The sequence below is a fragment of the Caloenas nicobarica genome, chromosome 9 (genome assembly GCF_036013445.1).
Source record: "Caloenas nicobarica isolate bCalNic1 chromosome 9, bCalNic1.hap1, whole genome shotgun sequence".
NCBI lineage: Eukaryota > Metazoa > Chordata > Aves > Columbiformes > Columbidae > Caloenas > Caloenas nicobarica.
Genome location: NC_088253.1, coordinates 13722450 through 13736595, shown reverse-complemented (window position 1 = coordinate 13736595; position 14146 = coordinate 13722450).

The window sequence follows — 14146 nt, the reverse complement described above, 5'->3', positions numbered from 1 at the left end:
GTTTTCCCTTTTGGTATCTAACGGACATAATCTGAACACTTAATATTTGACCTGCCAGTGTATGCCATATTGGCATACTTTAATCAACTTAACCACAGCATACACAGGACCTCTAAGGAGCTGTAGGGTAATAAATTTAAGTTATCCTGGTAAGTATATTTTAATGATGCTTTACCTTAGACACTTGGCAAAACTCCATAATTTTTGCCCATTATTGATTTAGGGTTGAATTAGGAGCACAAAACTAACCTGTTTTTGAGAATCAGCTGCTGAGGTCTGGTCAGGATGCCATAGAAGAGTAACATGTGAAGTAATAACAGCTTAGCATTTACATAAAAATAATGTGAACTGGCGAAATAAAAAGCCAGTGTCTGACATTTTAAAGAATTCTCGAAGTGGCAGGAATTGCTCCAGAAGATCTTTAGCTCCTGTGTGGTTGTGACTAATAATTTTCCTGGGAGTTTCATAACCAACTTCTGTGAAATTGTATCCAGAACTGACCTTATCACAGTCATGGTGACTCTGTGCTAATGACTCAATGAAATTAAGTATATTAAGTACCACTTCACACAAGAAGAGAACTGTGCTCAAATTGCATCAGAGCAAAGGTGTGTCTGGGGCAGAACACAGGCACAGGGCAAACATGCAGTGAGATTTTGCCAGAATACCCTCCCAGCCTCTGGTGATTTCCAGCTCAGGGTCTTGGACTCTCACATACAGACCTGATCAAATGTAATTTTTCATTTCTCCGTATCTGTGAATAAGAAAAGGTGAAGTGACTCCTGCAGGCAGATGTGCATATTGGAGACGTCTTTATCATAGGGACAGTTGCCTAAAGAAGGAAAATATTCGAGGCAGTCAGATGTTTAGTGGCTGTTTATTGCAGCAGTGACTATAAGCTTAGGGGAAGATAGTTTCCAGTTTGCCTGTGAGCTGGCATTGCTGCCTGCACCGTATTCACAAAGATTTGGGTGAAGACATTTGATGAAAACATCGAGTGAAGCCACATCGCCTGTTAACCCCAGTTTGTAAGACTGCCCTTTCCCATCTCCTGACACGCTGCTCTGTGATGTGTCATGCTTCGACAGGCATGTCCGGTGTCACGTCTGTATAATGTGATGTGATGTATGTATTATGAAAGGATTTGTCGGAGTGTAATATGTCAGTTCTGAACTTTGGAGACGGGGGGAACACATGACTGTTTGAGATAACTGTAGTCTGTGTATTGGAAAACAAAGTTTTCCAGTTATTGCTTTGCTGCTTGTAGAAAATATTGGGATGGATGGTTTAATTTGTAAGTAGTTTGCAGAAATGATACCTATTACTTGTAGGCTTGTAAGATTTTCATTGTCTGTTCTGCTTATTGAGAAGAAAGTGACCTGGCCCCACCACCCAGATCAGTCCCTCGTGTATTCTGCTGTTGATATTTGCAGTCCAGATTTCTATGGAGGTGAAACTGGCCTGTGAACTTACAGATCTGTATCCCGTAGAGTGTCACTAAAAAGACAGAAAACACAACCGAGGGCAGCAGCGGAGGGTGGAAGGGGTGGACACTGAGCAATTTAGATTCTTCCCCGTTAGGACCTGTGTTGCACCATTCTCCAGTCAACCCCGCTCATAAGTACACCTGAACAGGAAAAGAAAAAATGTTTTTAAAAGCTTGGCTGTATTTCAGTTCAGAGTGAAAACTAAGATTCTTCAAGCAGAGAGACAGGTTAGCTGCAAAAATTGCAAGTTGTGTCTTCCTGCAGCACAACTGAGAATTTTTCATCCAAAGGGCTGAAATCCCTGGCCATAAAACATGGAGTTCTGTGGGATAAGTGGGAGAAATGAGGCAATTTTGGAGATGTTCTTTGACTGCTCTGGAAAACGTTATTTCATTAGCCATGTTTGGCTCATGCTCAGAAGTTCTTGAAGGTGTTTTCACTTCTCATGGTTTTAAATGTACATTGTCTGTCTTGGCAAATTGAATTTATTAGATGGTGAAGCCACTACGATTTAGTTTATTTTCAGCCTAGCCTTCTATTTCTATTCCAATAGGGTATAAATGGATTAACAAATGGGTGTACATAAAAATTAACGTTTGTATCTTGGTTTTGTGTGGGAGTAGGATAGATTTGGAAGCTATGCAGAGGGACGTGTGGAGCCTGCAGCATGATCCCTGCAGGTGAGTGCTTTGCTCTGGGTTCATCTGCATGAGCCCTGTTCCAGGACATTGCTTTTCTAATCCTGGAGATGTCAGATTGCACAGGCACACACACACTACTAATGTGGTTGTGGGAACTTTAGTTTCATGCATTGGAAGGGCCAGCGTGCAAGTTATAATGTGTTCGGCAACAACAGAAAAGCCAGCGACTTATCTCTGGTTTGCGACTTTTGAAAGGTGACGCCTGAGGTATATGAAACAAGGGACATCTGCCCTTCCTTTTTGCAACCGGTCTTCTCTTTCCTTCAAAAGACTGTAGTTAAGCTATAATTAAGGTTTAAATATACAAGGATATTTTTAATATTAGTTGGTGAGATAATGGAGAATTAACCTCGCTGACGCCAATGGCAAAACTCCCACTGACTGTGCTTTAGTCAGGTTTTCATTCAATAAAAAGATAATAAAGAATCTGATTCATCATGAAGGGAGGAAAAGATGAATCAACCCAAGCTGTGTGGGCAGAGCTTTTCCTGTGTTATTAACTGTGCAGTTCCATCCAAACAACAAGGTCTGTCCTTATCTGCTATAGTATTTACAGTTATTCTTTACTTACATACTGCTAAACACAAATAGCCCTCATGTTATTATTTCTGCCAAAGTGTGTGTTGAGCTCTTGTTGTCAATGGGAACTGTTGAGTGCTGAGTTTTTCTGAAAATCTCTTGATAATATTTTAATGCAAGAAGTATTTTGAAATGGTCATCTGAATTACAGCTTTTTATGACATAAAGGTTGACTAGATTTTGTTTCTGGATTTTTTTTTTTAACAAATGTGCTTTTTAGTATGTATACTATACACATTAAAAATCTTTCTCTCTTCTTCTCCCTTGATAGCAAGATGTAATGGTTGGAAATATTGTTAGAGCAAATAATATGACCATTTATACCCATAATTTCATTTGACACATCTCACTGAATGAGTATACTAGAACATCATAGCCCAGAAATAATTTATTACAGTGTCCCTAATTATTATGGATTTGGGTTAATATTTGGTAAAATGCCTGATACAAACTATTCAATTAACTTTGTGTGTTTATTTCTGATGAATTATATATAGTGCTTTTCTGTTAGAATAATTATTTACTGTCAGGAACAGAAATTGTCAAATAACATGTTAAGTCAGCTCTCTTTGGCCAGCCCTAAGTGGCTATTATTTTCGGTACTAGACTTTTTTTAAATTAGTATTTCAATTTGCATGTAATTATCAGTTAAAACAGAATCACTCCGTTTTTTTTCTCAGGTATGGATTATGCTCTTTTATTCAGCACTTCTCATGGTCATTTGGATTATCTTTATGTGATAAATATGCATTATCTTGATTGAACAGGGTACCAATATCCTATTATTTCCATACCTTTAAAGCAACCCAACCCCAGTCCTTGTACAGTAATATCTATACTAGCTGAGTTCTAAAGTTTGTTCTCTTGTTTTCTGAAGGAATGTCCTTGAAAGTGTAAGAGCTGTGTGTCTTTCATCACTGTAACTGCACACACACGTGTGATGAAGATTGGGATTACGCAGATTGTTCAAGTACCATTATTGCATGACGTCCTTTTATTTTGGCCGAGAACATGTATCCAAGGTATTTCTAGCAAATTCCGTAAATGAAACTAGAATATGTAAAGTTTATATAATGAATTTAAAAGAAAAAAAACCTCAAGATTTTTACTTCTCAACTCCTAACCATCTGAAAAGATACACAGGTCTCTGCATCCTGCAGTTCTTTGACTACCCAGAAGAATAAACCATTCAGAGAACAGTAAACTTGGGGCACTTCGTCAAAATGAGTGTACTGCCTTGGTTGCCATGGCCAGAATCTGCCCCTCTTCTAAGACAGTGAGAACAGGGTGAGCTTCATGTGCTTCTTTAATGTTGTTTCCATGAGGCCAATCACCATTTCTTCTGGCAGGCTCTCTGGCCATGGTCTATGGAAACAGAACCTGGAAGATGAGGGCAGAATTAATGAATTCGTAGTTGCAAATGAAGATTTGGAATTATTAGAGCCCAAGTCTGCTACAAGTTAGCATCTCTCTTAAAAAGGTGCTAGTAAGACCTCTAACAGTGTAGTTTAGATGCAACTGTCCAAATTCAGTCTTACATGACTAGAAATAAGAGAAGGATTTAGTCACTACTTCTGATACCATCTTGTTGAATCTCTGACTTAATAATTTCCAAATGATTTCACATAAATTGATTATGTAGCTGCTGCTGGTTTCCGTGTTTCAGCAACTCTGAATGCGGGGCCCTCAGGAGAGCACAAAAAGAGATCTGGGGCTGTTCTGCGTGACTGGCTCTAGACCGGACTGACGCTGGTCCCAGCTCATTTGGCTGTAGAGCTCTTGGTACTGTACAAACTGAAGCGGATCCAGATCTTTGCTTGTGTCTGTTCTTCCCTGTGAAGAACTTCAGGAAGAATATTCAGTAATGACGACTGGAGTGAAAATTGCCCATAAAGAAGAGAGCACGCTTGATTTAGTAAATACAAATATTTCTGAGACAAAGTTACATTGTGGTAATATTACAATTGTGAATGTTTGCACATCAAGATGTGTGTATCGCTGATGTTTTTTGCATTAACTTTCTGTCCCCTGAACTCTGGACATTACAGAGCTTTGCAGAAATTTCAATGAGCTCGTCTGTGCTGGAATGCATCAAGTAAATTGCCCACAAATACAGCCAGGCTTGTGCCGAGCTAAATGTGAGCACTGCAGTGAGTAATTGTAATTGTTTCCAACTGAGATTGCTGTACTTTCAGTAAATCTATAGACATGGGATGAAATATTTAAGATTGCTTGGCAGTTAAATATTTGCTAGTGTGCCTTGCTTTTGAGAAACAGGAAACCTTTGTGATTCATACCTCTGTACCATCATAATCGATGGGCACTGCTTCACCATTAGGGTCAGTGAATGGAGGATTGAGAACAAATGAACTAATGAGAACACAAAAGTTCTTTGCAATAGGGGAGACAAGAAGAGTTGAATTTGCGATTTGCCACCCCTGTGGCTGTGGAAATGGATCAATGCCATGTTGGCTAATGAAACAATGGTATTAAATCTTCTCTTTGGGTCACTATTTTTTTTTCAAGCTAATGTAATGCCATTTTAATGGACAAAACTACCAGTATTTTTTGTAGTTAGAGCAGAAGTGCACTGCGCAAGTTAAAAAAATAATTACTGTAATTAGTCACTTACGAAAGTTGACAAGTTATTGTGGCAGAATAATATTTTGAAATGCATAGGTTTTCCTGTTGCATGAAAATTATATGTAAGCAGCCATATTTTTAGTACTCAACAACATGAATGCATAAAAATATTTTTGTTCCAGAATGTTCTGTAAATAACAATAGATTCATAAAAGCTAATTACAGTGAACTTGCAAAGCAACTGGTTGGTTGAGTTAGTAACAGAAAAGTCAACACAACCTGTCTATAAACGATTCTGACAAAATGAATACAAATTTAAATATAAATAAATACTTATTCTTTTATTCAAAAAAAGTTTTTAAAACTCATTTAATCCTCACAGCACCTCTCCAGACATGGCCAAGACAAAGCATATGCTGCCATGGGAAAAAGTGCTATACTGAAGGATGTTTGAACACTGATAGCTGTAACTGCATGTGCCAGTCTGGGTATCATGGGAATTTCTGTGGTGTGTATCTATTGCATTACCCTGAACTCCTCTCAAATCTGTACAAGATCAAAGTACTTTTCTGTTAGCTACTTTTAATTTAAAATTTGTGACCCTGCTCATTCCGTCTACCTGTTTGACTGCTTTCTGTTTAAGAGAATTCATAAACATGTAATGTATAAAGATAGAGAATCCCATGTATAAATTTGTTGTTATTTTTGTTGCCTGCTGCAGTGTTCTCCTCCATCCCACCCCCATGCCCTTTGGAACATCTGTCTCCTTTTGAGATTTCCCAGACTGAGAACTCTGTGCAGAAATGGTGTGTTTAGGAAAGGTAAAATTACCTTCACCAGATACTGGTGGATATTGTCTTCAGTTATTATATTATTTTTGTGGTGGTGGTGGTGGGGTTTTTTTCCCAATTTTATTTCCTTATTTCTGTTAAAATAATATTTTCCATTAATTTAGTTGGTTTCTCTACCTGGCACCTTCATCTCCCACTCAACTGGGGAATAACCGGAATGTTTTGACAGCCATGTACGTATTCTGGGAAGGGCTGACATCTCAGCGCAGCAGTGCGTGCAGCCGGGTGCTGCTGCCCTCAAGGATAAATAAACACACGTCAGCTGGGGGCAGAACCCTTGATCCAGTGCGAGAGGTTGATGGGATCTCGGATGACTCTACCTTCAGAAAAAGGGAAGTGCGAGGGCAGGAATTTTCCCATGTTTTCTTTTACTTGGTCTTTCGTGTGTGGTGGTTTTTCTTTTTTTGTTTTGTTGGGGTTTTTTTGTTTGTTTGTTTTTTTGACAAATATTTTACTGCCTCTGTTTGGCATTGTATTTATAGATGATGTTGTGTTATAACAATGTGTACAGTTACATAGCCCAGGTCTCAAATTGTGTGAAGGATTTCTCAAAAATCTCTTGAAAGCTTTGTGAAAACAAGTACCTATATGCTCTTAAAACAGTTTTGATTCTCTAAATCACTTAAGTATCCTCCTACTCTCTTTTTTTATTTTATTTTTTTTTTAATTCCCTCCTGGCACACTTGTAGACTATGTGCTTATGAATCCACAGGGCTGCTGTCTTGTTCATTCAGCTACTTTCTTATGATGTGGTTCTTAAGCAGTCGTTGCCATGATTTTACCCTCATGTTCTTCAGCCCATTTACTAAAGGCTCTTACTTACGTGTTTTGGTCAGAACATCCATAGCTCTATTGCACAGACTGAATCATAGTTAAAGGGTATATTGGATTATGGGGTTTTCTTTATGCAAAAGAAAATCTGACTTTTCGTGGTTTTAAGCTCCATTGAAGGTGCAGCAGCTTTGATTCTTCTGCAAATCTCTGACATGAGTTTTGTTCCGTGGTTTATGCTTATCCTCTTTTTTTGGTTTGCTTTATCTCTTTCAGCCATGTGATCTGAATTAGCGTGCTCCTTCATCAGAATGTTATTTAGTTTTATATTAATCAAATAGAGTTCACTTGCATGCTTCAGACAGCTTTTACTTTTTAGAGATTTTGTACACTGTTCAATACTAAAAAATACCCTAAGCAGCAAGGAACAGGTGAAATCATTACACCTTCAGGACACGTATAATTTCATATCTGTAGCTACTATCCTGCCATCCCTGATGACATGCTTCCAGTTTTTGTTTGGAACACTGTTTGCACAATAAACACCCATTCCTGCTGTTGCTGCCAGCAGTTGGTAGGTTCACTGAGATGCCAGAGAGACAGTGTTTGTTTATTCAGTGCGACACAGCAAAGAGAGGAGAGCTTTTTGGATCGTGGAAACATACCTCATGACTTAGCGATGAACTCGACGTGTCCTGTATCCCTTTCGTGGCAAGTATTGGCACACAGGCTGCATGATAGGCTGAAGTTCACGTGTGAGCACATGTTGGTATTTCTTTTTCCTTGTGCTTTAAACTTGGTTTGTCTTTCAGAGAAATTAGCTGAACAGATTGTCCTGATGAGCCAAGGCATTGTCATCCCATGTCCTTATTAATACAATACTATGAGTCTGGCTGTATTATCTCTGTGAAAAACAGGCAGAATTTTGTAGGTGAGCTCGTGTTCCTTGACATCGTTTCTCATTCTTCACACGGAACAGCCTCACTGATGCACAGTTCCGGATTTTTGGTGTGTTTTCTGTCTATGCATGTTAAGAAGAGCTTTGCAGTCATTTGGGAAATAAACTGTAATTTGCTCTTTTGTGAACCCCAAAATCATTGTGCTATGAATATGTATTTAGAACTTAGAGAAAAAAATGTGGAAAAATTGTTAGTAATAATGATTTTAGCTGATTCCAAGGGCACTCTCATACTGTAAAATCATTAGGACTTTTAAAACTATGTGGGGTATCACAGTGAATAAGAAGTGCAATGGTTTGTGCAGAATGGGTTTAACAGAAATTTATGCTCAAAAATGTGCCACTGGAACTTTATAGTAGACAAATAAGGGAAATGAAGCCATAAATCAGTGTTGGCGAGAACCCCTGGGGCAGGTGAAACACAAGTTACATTCTCTAGGACCAAATAAAGCCTCTAAGGAAGTATCTGGGCCAAATTTTAATGAAAAAAGTAGCCATAGCAGCTACATTTTAGGTATTGATAACACAATGAGTAGTAGGGGGGAAAAAAAAAAAAGAGGAAAAAAAAGAAAAATTATTTAATTGTCAAGGAAACATGAGAAACCTGGTTATCCTTACCCTCTGTGCTTTTCCTGCTGAACTGGTAATTGGATACAAGTAAAATGGCAGTCTGGATGGTATAGACTATATTGGGTTTACAGTGGAATTGCTGCAGTCCTCAGAGGCCAGTTCAGAATGGTATGGTGGGTATTGCAGAGATTTTTACCCCAGCTCTTGCCGGTGGCACTGGGAGAGCACCAGCTCTGTGATACTTGCTGCACAACTCCTCACATGTCAGCTTGCTGAACATCATGCTCCGGCTAATTTATATCAGGCTGAAGTCCTTGCACAAGTTTTCCAGTCGTAAGAATGGATGGAATACAGCTCTAAATAATCTTAGTGTTCCCAAGCGCTGGGTAATGTCACACCAGAGGGCATTTCCTAGGCCGGCAGTGGGACCACGACAGGGTGGTGTGACGGGGAGCTGCTCTGCAGCCTCGCCCTCTGCCTTGCAGCTGCGTCCAGCCCTTCTCCAGACAGTACAGGAGCCACTCGCTGAACTCACCTGAAGGTGTCTGTTCAGTCCTAACTATACATTTGCTTTTCCATGCATGCTCAATTTTAGGTAGCCTGATTGCATGCAACACCTTATTTAATTTCTATTCTTTTTTTTCAAACAGAGTCGGAGGCAGGAAGCACATTGCTGAGCAACCTCATCTGGCTATTTTCTTTTGCTCTGATAACAATATGCATACTGAACAAAGAAAATATTTGTTCTTTCCCTAGGAGATAGGTTTAATGCACATTCACTGTGTTCATCCTGTGACTTAGAGGAGCTTTCATGTTTCTCATTCCAATCTGTTTGATCTCCTATTTAAGTTCTAAAATAAGTCTGTGGTAATTCATGCAGCTAGCGTGTGTTTGACTAAGAATGTATTGATAGTTTGTTTAATTTTCTTCTGTAGAAAAGAAGTAATAAAGACAACTGCAGGCCTTACTGAGCCCATTATTTCCCTGAAGTCTGAAAACACATTCATACACCTGCCATGTGATTCAGCCTTATTTCGCATTGCTCTCCTATCACTGAGGAGCAGAAGGGACTCACTTCTGAGTTACTTTAGCCCTCATTTAACAAAGATTTTGTATGCCAAGGAGAACAGTAAATCCTTTAATGACTCCAGTTATCAGCCACAGTAAGCCCCTAACATAACCACAGCATTAGAGGATTTATCATAAACTAAATTAAATCATTCAAATGCAGGTCATCAATAGATATGAAGCAATGGGTAGAAGAGAGAAATCAATTTAGCATCTTAGTAGATCAGGAGACTCACTATTCTCTTGCAGTACTTTTCCAGTACGCAGATAATAAAAACTAGCTTCACTATGGTTTAAATCAATCCAGATACAGTTATTAAATGATAAAGTCACTGGGGAGGCAGGAGGTGTGGTGTTGAAATAGCCTTTTACTGTGGAGTCACAAGTGAAGTAAATTTGTAGGGGCTCATGGCACTTGTGTGAGCTGCAGAATCTCTGTGTGAGGCCGCGGGACCGGGAGGTGCGGGCAGGGAGGGTGTGCTGGCTGGGGATGGACGAGAGCCCCGGGAAACAATTGACATTCTTGCTGGTATAAAAGAGTGCCGTGATATTACACTGTTAAAACTGAATCACACTGAAAATATTTAAAGGCAAAAAGAAGAGAAAAATGAAAGACTGCTGGTGTTGGCCTGGCTTTTTCTCTTTCAGGTGTCCAGAATGACTTGCTGTCCGGTGGGGATTATTGATAAAGTGCAGATAGATTTTGATGAGAAGCCTTGATTAAACTTCCTCAAATTATTTCTGTAAGGATTAGAAACAAAGACAATTCTAATCCTTTTCTGTAATTATTCTGCAGGCTTCGAAACTCCGATCTCAATAACACTGTCGAATAAAAGTGAGACCTAATTTACTTAATGGAGCAGGTTATGTATACCTTCAGTTTTCTTAAGAGAGCTAAGTTATAAGTATAAAAAAAAGTTAAGATGCAATTAATGCTGCCTTGATAGTAGTTACAAAGACAACTGAACTCTTTCAAGACAGAATGATTTTATTTTTAAGCAATTACCCTAATGTAATTGCTACTCATAATCTGGTCTGCTTGATACAAATTCAGGATTTCATTGAACATTCAGGGTGTCACATAGGAATATCCCAGTTCTGTGCTCTCTTTGGTGATCGTCTTATAGTGTTTCTCCATCAATTTGGATTCGCTTTCCTGTGATACCACGTTGCTTATATTTATTCCCATCACATTTCATAAAATGGATTTGGATTACAATGGGATTTTTTCAGGTCTTTGTAGAAAACATTAATAATAAATTCCTAAAGAAGAGTGAGGAAAATAGTTCACTGTGAAGTTCAGCAATGATCTATAATGGAGAGGACAGGAATAGTGCTAAAGTCGGTGCAGCAAAGTACCCTTGAGAATTTTCTTCCCTTTCAGGGAGAGTGTAGTTGTCACTAAATGTAAACCTTATTAAATCCAGGCAGAGAGTGTTGTATGGTGGTACAACATGAACCTTTGTAAAAATAAAACCGGTGGTAAACTATGTGAGGTTGAGACAATCCATGTTACTGCACCTAATGTTTTCCAACCAACTTTTCTTTAATGCTAGATTTCAGAAGGGAACACAGTGGTCATTATAATATATGGGATTGCAGGTTTGCTTATCTCCACAACTCTGTGTGAACTACCTTTGCATTGAAACAGTGAGAAAGAGATAAATGCATAGAAAGAACTTGTGGAACAGGTAAAATTATAGTCTTAGTTTAAAGAAATCTCAACCAAATTAATCCAAAGTAAGAGGTGCTTATAAAAGGAGCATAAGCTTTTATGAGTTACAAAAAGTAGATACAGAAGGAACGGATGTGGGAAAAGCAAAAAAAATTATATGTAGTCAAACTAAAATGGAGATTACCCAGATGGACAGGATAAGGTTCCAAGTTATTTTAGCATTCTTAGTACTAATAGTGATGTAATCTGTAATCTCTTTGTCAACAGTGCTGTATCATTTTATGATGTCTTAATATTTTAACAGCATATTTAAAAAAAACCCAAACAACTCATGATCTCTTTTGATTACACTCAGTAAAACTTTACCAGAACTTTATTTTGTTGGTGTTACATATTTTTTTTTGTGATCCAATTCTGTCAAAAGCATTAAAATGAATGAATATGCCTATGACTCCAGTGTTTGTAATGTATAACTTCTAGTAATGAAGTTTCTTAGAGCCATCTCCTTATCAGATGTTCTGAAATGAGGTATGAAGGCTGGACCCTTGGCTAGCAGTGACGGTTTAGCTTGGTGCAACTCTTCAAGTAATTTTTAAATGATCCACAAATCACCCTGAAGTAGAACACCTAGAATGGGTTCTGCTGGTTACATTTTCCAGGTGTTTGTGCAGATGTTGTAATATGATCATGAATTCCATTATGCCAGTAGATGCTGGAGCATATGTATATGTAATTTCATGTATCATTTTCTAATTTGTGTGTATATTTCTATGAATGCAAAACTGTGTGACTGAAAATCCAGTCTCAGAATTTTAAGTTAATCTTACATGAACACTGAAGTGTAAGAATAATTCTTAAACTGAGTCAGTTTTAGCTTAACAACACATTAGCGGCATGGATAGAATCTGCTAAAAAAGAATGTGCATCTGTCGCTTTGCTTTCAGTCTTACATAGTCTGCTGTTTCAGTGAGATGCAAGGATATTATTTAATAGAAATGAGAGATGCACTTTACAGATATTTATCATAAAAAGGGTTAATGTGGAATGTAGAGGTGACGAGGTACACTATTTTATTACAATAATAGACTCACTGAGGAAAAAACTCTTTGACACATTCCATTATTGCTGTTACAGACCTGTAATTTGAAGATTACTGCTCAAAAACCCAGACGGAATGATTTTACAATCATGGGCCCATTAAAGGTTTAAGAATTGTCTGGTTAGATTAGGAAGAATTTAGTTGTGGAAAATGTTGTGCAATTTATTATGCTACTGAAGAAGCGCACAGACACGTGTACTTGTAAAGCTGGCTGCGTGTACAGAGCAGCCAGGTCCCCTCCGTGCTGTGTGCGGGGCCTTCTCACCTACAGGTAGATTTTGTTTGTATTGATCCGCTTACTATTTCTGCATCTTTAGTATGGTAGGAGTATTTATTTTAACATCCCGTTCTCTCATCCCAAGTAGACAAGATGTGATAGAATTGATCCTTAGGCCAATCATCCATTAGGCATCCATTAAGATCCAGAGTGACAGACAAATGTGAGTTACAATTATTATAATTCCATCAAAGGGCTGCTAAGGTAAGGCACAAGTCTATAGCTCAGCGAGGATAAGGATCGCCTGGACTCCAGAGATATTACTGTAGCCACACTTTATGTTGCTGAAATAAAAAGGCCTAAAGCAGTATCTCAGTGTGCTGAGCGATGTTCTTTGGTGACCTGTGGTGCTTCCAGGCACTGAAGCCCTTAGACCTCTGCAGCACTCTGCCAGAGGTTTTCACTATCAAATAAGCATCAGCAAAAGGGAACTTGAGTCTGTGCTTCAACTTTAATGTGCTTTCTACGTCCAGTGAGATCTGCTTCCCGTAGATGCTCCAGAAAGCGTCTGTCATCACCAGTGCCCTAAATCAGCCTGGCTTGGCACTTTCTCGTCCATTTCTGCCTTTTCTTTCTTAGCTGGTGTTTCCTTTCCCATGTTAGAGTTTGGTCTTTTTCTCTACTTCCCTGGCCAAATCTGACTTTGAAACTTTCTGCTGAGAGAGTTAATTTTAAACAAGATGTGGTGCCATGACGGTGGCTCTGTGGAATGGTTTTACTGTAGACACATGTGAAAGTATTTGTTTAACTGAGCTATCTGTTTAAAATTACACTCATGAGTTTATTGGGCAGATGAGGAAGGTAGTTCTAATTAATATTTTTAAACAGCATGGCACCCCAGGCACATTAAGTATGCTTTTCTCTTGTATTTTAACCATATAAACAGATGTTTAGAATTGTGCAGCTGTTTTCCTCAATGAGGCAAGCATAATTAACAAATGTCTGAAATATCTGTCCGGATGCATACCTGGGTGTGCATCAAACGGGCCTTTGGTGTGACAAGCCTGATGCTGTACACAGCCGGGCGAGTTACCTGTCACTGGCTTCCCCTGGGATCTCTCTTGTGATACAGCCGCTAAATGCAAAGATGCAATTTGTTTAAAGCATGTACAGAAGTTTTGTCAGTGTTTATAGTGAAATGTAGCAAGACCTCATCTTTGCCCTGGAGGATCGAACAGTGCCCAGCAGCACAGCCCTCATTTGTGTAGTTTAAGAAGAGGTGCTGTCACGGAGTTTTCTGTTGTTGCTGGTATCTGTAGCTGAATTACCCTGCTCATGGGGCTGCAGCGCAGTCGGGGCTTGGCTCCGCAGGAGAAGCTGTGCCACCAAGAGAGGAGCTGGTGCTGGTGTTCTGGGGGAGAATGTGAGCGCCTGTAAACGGGAAAACAATGAAACGTTCAGGAAATACGTCAGGTAGAGCTGGTTCATTTGAGCAGTTCGTCATCTGAACAAGCGTATCTTTCATCTTTCGCTGTTTTGCAATTCTGCTCCTGAAGTTCCCGAGTTAACTTTATCATCTTGCTGCTT